General features: G+C 42.4%; 1 protein-coding gene across 1 annotated transcript in view; it reads left to right on the forward strand.

Annotated features, from left to right (window-relative positions):
* The window catches only part of pvalb6 (parvalbumin 6), a 53,644-nt gene that overhangs the window by 4,680 nt on the left and 36,658 nt on the right, over positions 1 to 12,306 (forward strand). The window lies entirely within an intron of this gene.

The raw sequence follows: 12,306 nt of genomic DNA on the forward strand, positions 1-12,306 counted from the left end.
CACAGAGACACATTAACAAATGAACCTGTTATCATAATGGGCCCGACAGAAGGCTGTGATAGGCGGAGCAGCTCGCTATACACTGGTGGGTTTTCTTTGCCAAGGTCAAGGACAGATGTTGTTTGTGGCGGTTGCGTTGGGAGAGAGCTTGATGGTTTCAATGATACGCAGGCTGATCATTAAAAGAAAGCGTGCCCAATGCTGCCTGTTTACAGCTTATTATTGGGTGTGCTGGCCTGCAGACACACGTGTGTAGACGCTGCCGCGTGCGTATATGTGTGGCACTGTGACTGTGTGTGGACTGCACTGGTGCTGAAACAGAGCCACCTCCTAACAAAGACTTATGAGGCTGGAATGAACAGCTTGTATTGAAGCATCAGATGTTGCGGTTCGGCTAATATTTGAATAAGTGATGGGATTGTGGCAGTGCACAGTTTACTGCCAGACAGTGCTCAGCTGCACACTGTGTGGTTGTGTCAAGGTGTCACATGCTACCAGAGTGAACAGCATGGTGCAACAAGCGGCAAATTGCCCAGCAATACTGGAAACTTGCATTACTTTTAATGGTTTTGGGGTATATAGGGCCTCTTTCTCTTTGTTCTATCAGTGTAGCTCATCACGTAGCTTTTCTCCATCCAAAGTAATGTCACTAAATCCACATAAAGTCACTATTTCTCCAAAGGCAAAGAAGGCTTTCCTTAAGGGAGCTCCAAAGGTAATTTGAGCAATTAAAAGGGTCGATGTGGACTTGTAAGGTCAGTCGGTGAGAGAAACTTGACTATTTTTAGTGGGGTCACGAAGTCTGTGCTAACTTTAGACCATCACAGAGGTCAGTCCAGAGAAACAGTAGTCAGCCCACTTCCAATTAGAGTACCCATGACCTCTTAAATGAGATCATTAACAACCCGTTGGTCAGATGGGAGAAGGAGTGAGCAAAAATTGGATTGAGAGTTTTCTTATTATTTTAGCTGGGTCTTTTTTAAGAAAAGGAACATTAATAGGATGATGATGTGACCTATTTTGTCAAAGTCACTTAAAGCCTCCATCTATGGGGAGCCAAATCTTATCACACACACACACGTACACACACACACACATATATATATGAATGCTGTGAGTCCTCAGGTTAAACATTCACCGTTCAACAAATGCACAGCAATTATTCAAATACAGCCCTGTCATTGGTTTAAATTTCATGCACGTTCTGGTTGGTTTCACAATAATAAGGCTGAAATGAAACAAAAATGCTACTTTGGATTCAACGAATAGTTTGGAAATTACAGCTAAGTTATGATGAGGACTCGACATAAGCAGCAATGTGGAACTTTCGCTTCTTTGCTATTATTACACATCTTTCTATAAAAAGTAATTTTAGCAAATGGCTTTCTTATTTCTTCAAGAAAAGCAAAATCTAGCAGATCAACATCACACTGATTAAACAACAACAGCACCAACAGCATAAACACAAGGAAAGCTGATCTCAAATACTCTCTAATGTGGAGAAAAAGTAGTTAAATGGAGGGATGGTGTTGCCACAAAGTAGTTGTTGCCTTGTAAAGACCTGTTTATTTAGAACAATATCCATCAATCCCCATTTAATGTTAACATATACCAGGCCACATCTTGCCCCTTAGGAATAAAGCCAAGGATGCTGATGGTGCGTACGTTTCCATTTATCACTTCTTCCTCTTACCTTCCTCCCCTTTCATCTGACCTTCATTTCCAATTCCCTGACGCTACATTCTGTTTAATCCAAAACCCTTATCCAATCATCCACCCTCTCTCTTCCCTGCTACCATCTCTGTGTTATCACCTGTTTTCCTGCTGGTTTATACTGAAATGAAGAGGACAAATCTGCATTTTACCATTAGATCTCTTCTTCTCTACTGGTATTGTGTTTCTCATGCACTCTGAGACTGGACTGAATGATCCTTCAGATTGAACAGAGAGCATCATTTATCTGCAACAAGGTCACTTAACACAAAAGTGTAACCCCCCCTTTAGTCCCATAGGCTTTTAGTGCCATACTAGGAGTCTATAGATCCACCTGGAGTTTATTGAATTGAATTATTTATTTGTCAAAACCATTCGTGTATCGAGAGGTTCACATTTAACTGCAGAGGCTTAGTGTGGCTAAATGTGACCTTAATATTCATGAATATGTTCATTGAAATGTTCTTACATTCCTCTCTAAAGTAAGTGCACATGCAAGTTCCACTGAAGTGATGAAATGTGTATACTTACCAGTGCTGTTCTTGGCCTTCATGTGCATACATCTAAATTGGTATCTGAAATCTGCCTTCAACCAGGACCCCATTTCTCTTACTGACCTTGAGGTTGAGGTTGTCAACAAAGCAGTAAGCCTGGCTGTTCAAAACCCCCAGCAATAACCAACATTGTGAAAATTGTGCCTCTTCTGAGAGATGCAAAAAACCCAACACATTTGGCATCAAACTTCATGTGAAAAGAAAACAAGTTTAAGGAAAAGAAGGAAGCAGGCGGAGGAAAAAGAGTACCTGATGTGTTAGGAAATGGCAATTATGAGGTTATGAGGAAACAGTTTGGAAATTTGAAAACCAACTCATGTTTATTTTTGTCTTCCTATTGGTCACATCTAGTAGTGAAAGTGCTGCCTAGTAGAATATGTCATGTTAAATTTTACATGTAATTTAATTCTTTATTGATAGTGAACCATGGGACTAACGGTTGGTCTTGTTTTGTTTTAAAGCATTAGGAATTACCCACAAAAATCTATTAATATAGTTTAGTTTAAGGGTGCGGATTTACGTTTGGCCTTTGTCATTTGTGTGTACGCATGACCCGAGGGTCTCTATATCTGTTTGCAGAGTGCAAACAAATGCAGCAGTTTAATCCTGGATTTGTGTGTGAATTGGTCATATGCAATATTTAAGCACAGGTTAGTCAATGAGGTCCTATGACACTGTTAAGTCATCTGTTAACATGGGGCGTAATATTATTAACCCAAACCAGCAATTAAAATGAAAGCTGGCTCAGTAGTTTGGGTGCATAAAGAGCAAATGAAAGCTAAATTCAAATAAAACTGAAAAAAGTAAAAAACTGGAACAAAGGACAAAGCACAAAGCTCTCAAATGGGATGTGAACCGCTGTGTTTTGGCTGACAAACGTGAATCTTTGTGCATTCCTCTTAATGCCAGTGACTTCTGACAAAATGCTGATGAGCGTGCTGAGTACACGTTGTCACATCCTGCACGTTGACTTTGATGTGTAAAATTGGTGGAGCCCCAGTTTAAAAAGTAAACATTTCATTATAGTTAATTAATTGCCTTTACCAAGCCCTGTTCTACTTTGTGTGATACCTAACTAAAACACCATTTGGCTTTATACGATGCATTTGAAACAGACCTGCCTTTTAATTAAAGACAAATATATTTCTAGGCTTTAAATACAGCAGCGTTTTCCCAGCAGGATTAACAAAGCCCCGAAACAGACAAAAACTCTCTCTGACAGTGTTCCTGCCATAATGCACTTGTTCCTGAAACCCATTCACTTCCCTGTCATATTCAGTCTGGTGACACAAGCCTGAGGTCTGTGGTATTATCAGGTTTTGTCATATTTAACCAAGGACTGGACTCAAAAGGCAGGACTTGGAAACCGACTGCAGTTTCACCGGTTTTATTGCAACGATAAAAGTGTAATTTATGGGCAGGTAAGTGATACTGGCAAGTGGAGCTTTCTTTAAAGGCACAGGATAGGAGGCTCTGCCAGAGAGGAGGGGAGTGATTAGTGATGGCCAAGGTGAGTCAGAGATTATCTTGCAGATTTTGCAATTAAACTCTAAGACCTTTTTAGTTTCTTGAGCAGCTGATGGTTACAGCTTCAGAGTGGGAAGCTGGCAGATGGATAGGTTTTCAGGAGGGTGGAGAGCGGGCAGGCAGGTCGAAGGCAGGTAAGTGTAACTCGCCACAGGTGGAGTGGATGGCAGGGAAGCTCAGGTGAGTGAAACTGGATGTGTGAAACAATGTTCTTAATGAGACAGGAATCAAAGGAGCTGAACAATGGTTCAGTATTTCTAACTTAAACAAAAGAAAAAAACCTGAGAGAGTAGAGGTGACCGGATCGATTTAGCTCTCAACAGTATCACTACCGACGCTGGTATTGGCATCGCATTTATACCTGTGCCAAAGCACTGATTTAAATTCTAGGTCTCCAAAAAACCCAGATTCAAAAAGTAGTAAAAAGCTAAAAGGTGTGTTTTGTTCTGTTAACTAATTATTGTGGAAAGTAAAACGTGTTCAGAATTTGCAAATTAATGATGATTCGTCTCATAAATTATGACACACTGCTCTCCACTATAAAAAAATTGGCTTCATAGGTTAAAAGTATCTTTATTTGTATTAACAATCTTGGCCCTGCATTTGCTTGGTATCTGATCGATTCCATAATTCGCAGTATTGCGCAGCCCTAGAGAGGAGGCAAGTGCTCAAAAATGAAGGCTCCGTCCACAACCACGTCTAACAAGGAGGGGTGATCCACAGCTCCACCTGAAAGTGGGGATAGAGAGTCTGGAGAGAGAGAGAGAGAGTGGAAAAAGGAGGAACTTTTATAGCTGCAGTTGAAGTTGGGGCTGAGGATGCTTTTTGCTTTCTATTTCAAGCGTGTGTATGGGCATTACATACATTCATAATGCACTTTGTAGTGCACACTAACGCATACATAGAACTGTGTAAAACTCGGTGTGTGCGTGTTTATTCTTTCCCCTCCCTGCGGGTAGAACTCGGTTTCACTCTCTGTCTCTTGTCGCTTTATAAATGAATGCACATTTGCTTCAGTATATGGGAAAGCGCGTATTCTGTCCTCAACCACCAGCCTCGGGCACATTTTCTGTCTTGTCCATTTCCTCATGCTTCGTAAGAAGGCTGGGGCTGGCAAACAGGCCTGAGGTGATTCCAAAGTGTAGGCCGAGCGTCTGAATGAGCACGAAGAGATGCGAGGGGTGAGAGCTGTGTGTGCGCCGTCCCAAGAGCGCTTTAGCGTGTGAGCAGTCGAGGGTGTGCTAGTATTGTTGGAACTGTTTAGGTTTTCTGCTGCAAGGTCAGTGGAGCTCTGCCGCCCCATCTTTTTTCCTTCTTGCAGCACTGCAGGAGCTGCTGTCAGTGATGGGGTGGAAGGTCTACGTGTGTGTGTGTGTGGGGGGGTGTCAGCTGCTGACCAGGCATCGCTGCCAGGGTAGGATACAGGGTAACATATATAAACGGGCATCCATGCGCAAACTCATTCGTGCAGGGGAATATTGCTCAGTCATGGAGGTACAAATTCAAATGCATCCAAACACACTGTGCCACCAGCATCTAAAAAGTCTACTGTTGAGCACTTGACTTGCCACGTGTGTGGATAGCCATCCTTCTCCCTCTCTCACCCCTCTAACTGCATCATTATCCAACTGTGAGGATACACTGGGAGTCTATATTTAGAAAAAAAACCCCACAAACGGGCAAACTCGAGCGCAATGCAGACTAGTGTGTCAATATACAAATCACCTGTGTAATGATGCACAAAATCAGGCAGAATTATAACATTCTGCAAAATGCATTTCTAATTTCTCCTCGCTGCAGTAAAGTCAAGCTATTGTTATGTTAGGAAGTGAGTGATGGTGCATTGTAGTACCTTCTCTGGCGTCAGAGCATGCCACTTTGCTGACTCAAGGTCAAATTCCCTCCTTAAAATGAAACCAAAAGAAAAAAGAAAAAAATCAGTCTACCATGTGGGCGAATGCCCCCAGACACCTGCCTTTATGTCAAATACATTTAACCAGTCATCAAACTGTGACTTTAACAAGCCCTCCTCTCCTCGCTGCCCGCCTCCCTGTCTCTCCTTCCCCCTCTCTGTTCACTCACATCACAGACATGGCCCGGAATACAAATTGTGTTTTTCTTTCTTTAATGCTGAGGAGAACGAGAGTTTGAGTGAAAGTGTCCAACCAAAGCTAAAAAAGAGGTGGCTGCAAGGCGTCAAAGCAACTCGTCAGACAAGAAAAAAACAACGAGCGGACAAAGAAGTGAAGAGGAGGTGAGGTGGGAGAGAAAAGTATAGGTAAATGGAGGATGTGTGAGCAGTTAGCGACAATGAAGAACGATACAAAGACGAAAAGGCAAAATGCAGATAGGAGGTGCTCCGTGAAAGCCAGGCAGCTGGACAGACTTCAAAGAATTCAACTGTCTGCTCCGGCCTGGGAAAACTGCACAGAGCTGCAGTCGGTGCGCTGATTCTTGATGCTCAGATGCAAAATATTGTTTAACAGGGCTTTGATTTCTCAGCGTCTACCTGAGAAACAATCAAAACTTATTTAATAATAATGGCCGTTGATTTTGTCATAATGCATATCTGACTACTTAACCAAGCTTTCGGGTTAGGCCACAGAGCCTAAAGAAGTGCACATTTCTGCATTTCTTTTCACTGGATGGGTAAACTGAACTCCAAATGGAAAATCCAGGAAAGTGCCCGTTTCAGTTTACCCTCACCCCTGCTTTGCTTAGTTCTCCAGGGCACTGCAGCATGACACAGTGCATAGTTTTTCTGCATGAACAAGCATCTGCCTGAAGTGCCTTTGAGCAGGACGCTGAAAGGGACTGCTCCTTACCGACAAGGACAAGAGTCGTGATGTACAGACCGTGGCACTCATGAAGCAAGCCATAACTCTCGGTAAGGCAGGGTTGTCCTGCGCACCTCACGGACAGTATGCAGTGAGTCAGGTCTCAGAGTCCATCAAACTTCATTAAAATCATCAGAAAGGGGTCTGCTGCCACTCACCCCAAAGGATCTCTCGCTCTGTCCGCTGGACGGACGTCTCGCAATGTTTCACCGAAGCTGTCTCTTCCCGTTTTTCCTCACCAACGTCAGAGGAAACAAAGGGGAACAGGCAGACGGATGAAGAGGGGAATCAGGACCCAAAGGCCGGGGATGCTTTTTGTTTGTGAGACTGTGCTTTATATATTTTTTATGTCTGTATAACCATGAAGGCCAAGTGCCTGGAAGAGGTCTGTGTCTGCATGAGTAAAAAAAGAGACACGTTTCTCATGACTCCCCCTGACCCTAGTTAGTCACGACTCAAACCATATTTGTGTTGCGTTGTCCTAAGTGCCACACCAGCTAGTATACACACAAACTCTGTGGCACATTCAACGTCTGTCTCGTTTGATTAAAGGTTTTTCCTGCACAAAGCCCGGCCAATCTGGACTCCATCACTTTAAAGGAGCCAAGGGGAAAAAAAAAAGGACCCTTACATCACGCTGCTGGGAGTCAGCGAGGCATGACGAGGACTGCAGTATTTTCAGTGTGTGTGTGTGTGTGTGTGTCTGCACACACCTGCCTTTAACAACACTACATTAAACTAATCAAGCCTCTCTAATATTCACTGACACAATCGAGGTAGAAGTGGGTTTTCACTGTGAACCGTTCAGTTGAAGGTCACAGTAAACACTCCTCCACCTGGTTTCGCTTTTTTTAAATGGCTTCATCAGCCATATCCATCAATGCCACACAGTGTGCGATAGCAGCATGATGTATAGTGCACTTTTACATTTCTGCCATGAAGAATCAAAGTAAACAAAGAAAAAACACTCATATCATAAAAGACAGCAGAATCGTTCCCAGGAAGACCGAAGGCTGCCATTACCGATAAAGTTGTTTTAAGCTACAGTCATATGAAAAAGACTGTATGCAGTCTGCAGAAAAACTAAGTCCACCTTTACTACTTCCATAGGAATTAAGAGGGCAAGTAGTAGCTAGATGCTGACAATCAAATTCACATGATTAATTGAGCATCAGCAAGTGTGAGCACCTCTGTAAAAGGAGAAGTTTTCTCAGTTTGCTGCACTGGGAGGATTCAGGTGTGTTAACACACACACACACCACAGTCGTTCCAGAACCTCTCAGGAAAAATCCCTCCAAGGTCAGATGGTGCAATGCACAGAGAAATGGATAACAACACAAGAGCTGCATCTCAGACTCTACAGGCATCAGTTAGCATGTTAACGTTCATGATAGTATAATTAGATGAAAACTGAAGAAGTATGGCTTGTTTGGAGCTGGGGCTGCCTCTTGTCTCTAAAATGAACATGATAGCATGGCTTAGGTTTGCAAAGTTGGGTCTGAACAAATCACAATGTTCTTTGAACAGGCAAGACCAAAGTGGAGATTTCGGGCCCAAATGCACAGCTCCACATTTGGAAACTAAACATGGTGGTGGAGGGGTGATGATCTGGCCTTGTTCTGCAGCCCCAGGAAACTGGGCATCTTGCAGCTACTGAGTCAAACATAAGCTCCTCTGTACATCAAAGTATTCTAGTTTCAAACATGAGGCCATCTGTCTGCAATCTGCCAATTGCTTCGCTTTATCTGAATGATACCAAAAATGTAAGCAAGTATGGAAGTAAAGTTTATTTGTGGTGATTTTCACAGACATGTAAGTGCTGTAGAATAGAAACAAGACAAAAAAAAGCTGGGAAGGTAGGAAGCTTGAAAGGGTCTAAAAACTTCTGAATGTACTCTGATTACGTCGGTTAGAGCTGTTTGCAAACGTGGGAGAGAAATTAATCTCAGAAGACCTGCTTCTTGAACTTTGTCATGCAATGACAGTGATTTAACTCTTGCAGTCAGTGGCTTGTCTGGGTCACTCACGAGTGTGTGCTTGTATGTCTCTTCGTATTTGTGTCTTGACTGTAAATTATGCATGCATGTGCAGACTTCATACTCTATAAGAGGAAAATATATGGTTGGATTTTTAACTCTGTTAAAATGTGTGTGCGTGTGTGTGTGTGGGTGCATATGTGTTTTGGCTGCATCCGGACCTTTGGGGTCTCTTGCAATGCTGCTGAATAAAACAAGTGAACAAGACAGTAAAAAGGACGAGGCATTGCAGTACAGAGACAGAGGAGGGGAGATGGTGACACTGATCACAGAGACAACTAAAAAACAGAGATTCCCCTGTCAAAGCCAAGGTCATCCGAGTTATAGGAATGATCTTGGGGAAGTGCATATTATAATCCGCTTATCATTCTTTTAGCTATCTATCAATTTGTTTTGTTTTCATTAAGGTTAATACCTTTAGAGTTTTAGTTTTTTTCCTTTTTGCTTTACTACGTATCATGTAACAGTCATAAAATTGGTGTTGGCAGGTGGGGGTTGGTGTTCAGGGGTCATGGACAGTAACAGTGAACACATCAGCATGTATGACAAAGTCTTTTGTCATTCTTTATCTGTATCACCCAGCCACTGCTCACAGAACTCAAATACAGAGAAGCTGATAGCTAGATTATCTAGACAGTTAAAGCACAGTTTGTATAAAATGCAGCATAACTGATTTTCTATTTTTTTTTTTTTTTTTTTTTTTAGCGTAACACACTGGTGGACAGTCAGTTGACTTTTACTCAGCAGAGGCAATGCACTGTAGATATAAGACTAGCTGAGCACATGCTGGGGATGCTTCAACAAGCCAAAAAAAATAATCAGATCCACTTTGGATTTAGAAACTGCAGGACAAGCTGATAACAAACAGCCATAATGTGCTGATGGTTCATGTGATACCCTTCTGTCCTTGCAATGGACATATTTAACACAGGGCACACTGTTGGGTCTAAAGTCAGACCCCGCTGATCCCAGAACTTATTCCCATGAAAGAAAAACAAGGCAACAGCGATCGATCTTTTTTACCTGCAAGGGAGGTGTCTTCGGTATCCTAGCTCATCACAAATGACCCCCCCGACGGCCCCCTCTTGCTCCCTTTTATTGACAACGTTCACACAATAAACAATAGTTTACAACACATACCTTCCCCACGTAACCCCCCTTGGTCACAAAAGACAAGGTACTGTGTGTGTGTGTGTGTGTTATGTGAGAATGTGTGTGTGTGTGTGTGTGTGTTATGTGAGAATGTGTGTGTGTGTGTGTGTCAGACCTCCTGCTGACCAAAGGGTCATAAACGCAGGAAGCTTACATCAAAAGAAGCACAAGGATGTGTCTGTGATAAAAGACTACAGCCCCCCACCTAGAACCTCGAGAATCTGGGGGGAAGGACAGTGGAGTTTCATCAGAGTTAAAACAATGTACGAATGGTAAACATAAAAATGACAAACATCTAACAATTCACCCTGACACACACTATATAAGATTCCATGTAAATTCAGAAGATGAGTCTGTCAATTTTTCTGACCGCTTTAGTGACACTACAGAGACAGGTCAGGAATGACTACTCGACTGTTGTGTATTATTACTATTTATCCATCCATCCATCCATTCTTCTGCTTATCCTTTTCAGCGTCATGGTCAGCTGGAGCCTATCCCAGCTGTCATAGGGCGAGAGGCGGGGTACACACTGGACAGGTCGCTAGTCTGTCGCAAGGCTAACACACAGAGACAAACAACCATTCACACTCACATTCACTCCTATGGGCAATTTAGATTGATCAGTTAACCTATCCCCACTAACTGCATGTCTTTGGACTGTGGGAGGAACCCACACAAACATGGGGAGAACATGCAAACTCGGCCTGATGGTGGAATTGAACTCAGGACCTCATTCCTTATTGCTGTGTGGCAAAAGTGCTAACCATCGTGCTGCCTTATTACTATTTAATCATATATTTTTCATGTATCATTATTCATATATTAATAATATTGATAAAATGTTACTATTTAATCATATATTATTTTATTAATATTATTAATCTAGGCAGGTGTAATCTAGACTTAAGTCTGCCTTAAGTTGTTGCACGTCTGCAAGCAGCTTTGCAACCCACAAACAAATCCAGCTTTTTTTCCTTTTTGTGCAAAGTCTGACTTAACCTCCTAGGACCTGGCGTCCACATATGTGGACATCACATTTTGGGTTATTTTGACCAAAATACTCAATTTCGCTCTACAAGGGCCTGATATCCACTTACGAGGACATTATACTGCTACTGTTCTATCAAAATTTTAAACAAATATCCTCATATGTGGCTCTCTTTTTTCTTAGAAACAAAAATTAGGTTAAAAAAATCTGGTAATTCTTTGTTTTTACATTCATCAGGTTACAATCAGCCCAAATATCAAAGAGAAATTAAAAATGCATGCCATGGAAGAGTTTCGGTCTTAGGAGGTTAATCACTGTCATCACCATCGTCACAGATGCAACATCTTTTTTGTATGGGCATCTTACTTCATATACTTCTTATACTTTTCATATATGAACATAAAATGCAAAAAGCAAATCTAAGATAGTACAGATGTTAATAACAATTATCTTTTGGATTATAGTGGCAAATCCACCCATCCATCCATTATCTTCTTCTTCTTAGCTAGGTCCTGGGGGCCTAAGCACAAAAACTCAGATCTTCCTCTTCCAGCTTACCTGGGGGAACAGGCTAGCCGAGAGATATAATCTCTCCAGCATGTCCTGCGTCTGGCCCGGGGCCTCTTTCCAGTGGGACATGCCCTGAACACCTCACCTAGGAGGAATCCTAAACAGATGCCTAAACAACATCAAATGGCTCAATTGAATGTGGTGGAGTAGCAGCTCTGCTCTGAGTCCCTGTTGAGTGACTGAAGTTCTCACCCTATTGTTAAGGGACAGGCCAGCCACCCTTTGGATAAAGTTCATTCCTGCTGCTTGTATCTATGATCTTGTTCTTTTGATCACAACTCAGAGCTTGTGATCATAGGTGAAGGAAGGGATGTAGCTCAACCAGTAATTCAGCAGCTTTGCTTTTCTGCTCAGCTCTTTCTTCACTATGACAGACCGAATTACAGAATTGTAATTAATATACATTTAATTTGGCCCTAACACTGAACCTTGTGGTACACCACACACAATGTCCAAACATTCAGGTCTATACTCATCCATTCATTCATCCATTGGTCGAGAGACAATTCAACACAGGTCTAACAAAGACAGGCAGACAGACTACCTGCACTCACATTAACTGTCTTGGACTGTGGAAGGAAGCTTGAGTACCCAGAAAGAAAATGCAAACTCCACAGAGAAAGAGCCCAGCCAGATGGTGGAGTCAGCTCCAGACCTTCTTGCTGTGAGGCAACAGTGCTAACCACTGAACCACCATTTTGAAAAAGGAGAAGGGCAAGGAAGACCTTATTTTAGAAGGGGGGGGGGGGGGGGGTCATCTGTGCCAGCTGGAATGAAAATTTCCTTTGTTCTATGATTGCATGACTTGGGAGAACAATTTTAACCCAGAGGGTTAAAACATAAAGTTAGTGCAGCCGCATTGAAGTTCTATTTATCTCTGCAGGCGGATTTGCAATAGCATGTGTAGTGCCATGGGTTCAAATAGC

The sequence above is a fragment of the Neolamprologus brichardi genome, chromosome 4 (genome assembly GCF_056152115.1).
Source record: "Neolamprologus brichardi isolate AB-2024 chromosome 4, ASM5615211v1, whole genome shotgun sequence".
In the NCBI taxonomy this organism is placed as follows: domain Eukaryota; kingdom Metazoa; phylum Chordata; class Actinopteri; order Cichliformes; family Cichlidae; genus Neolamprologus; species Neolamprologus brichardi.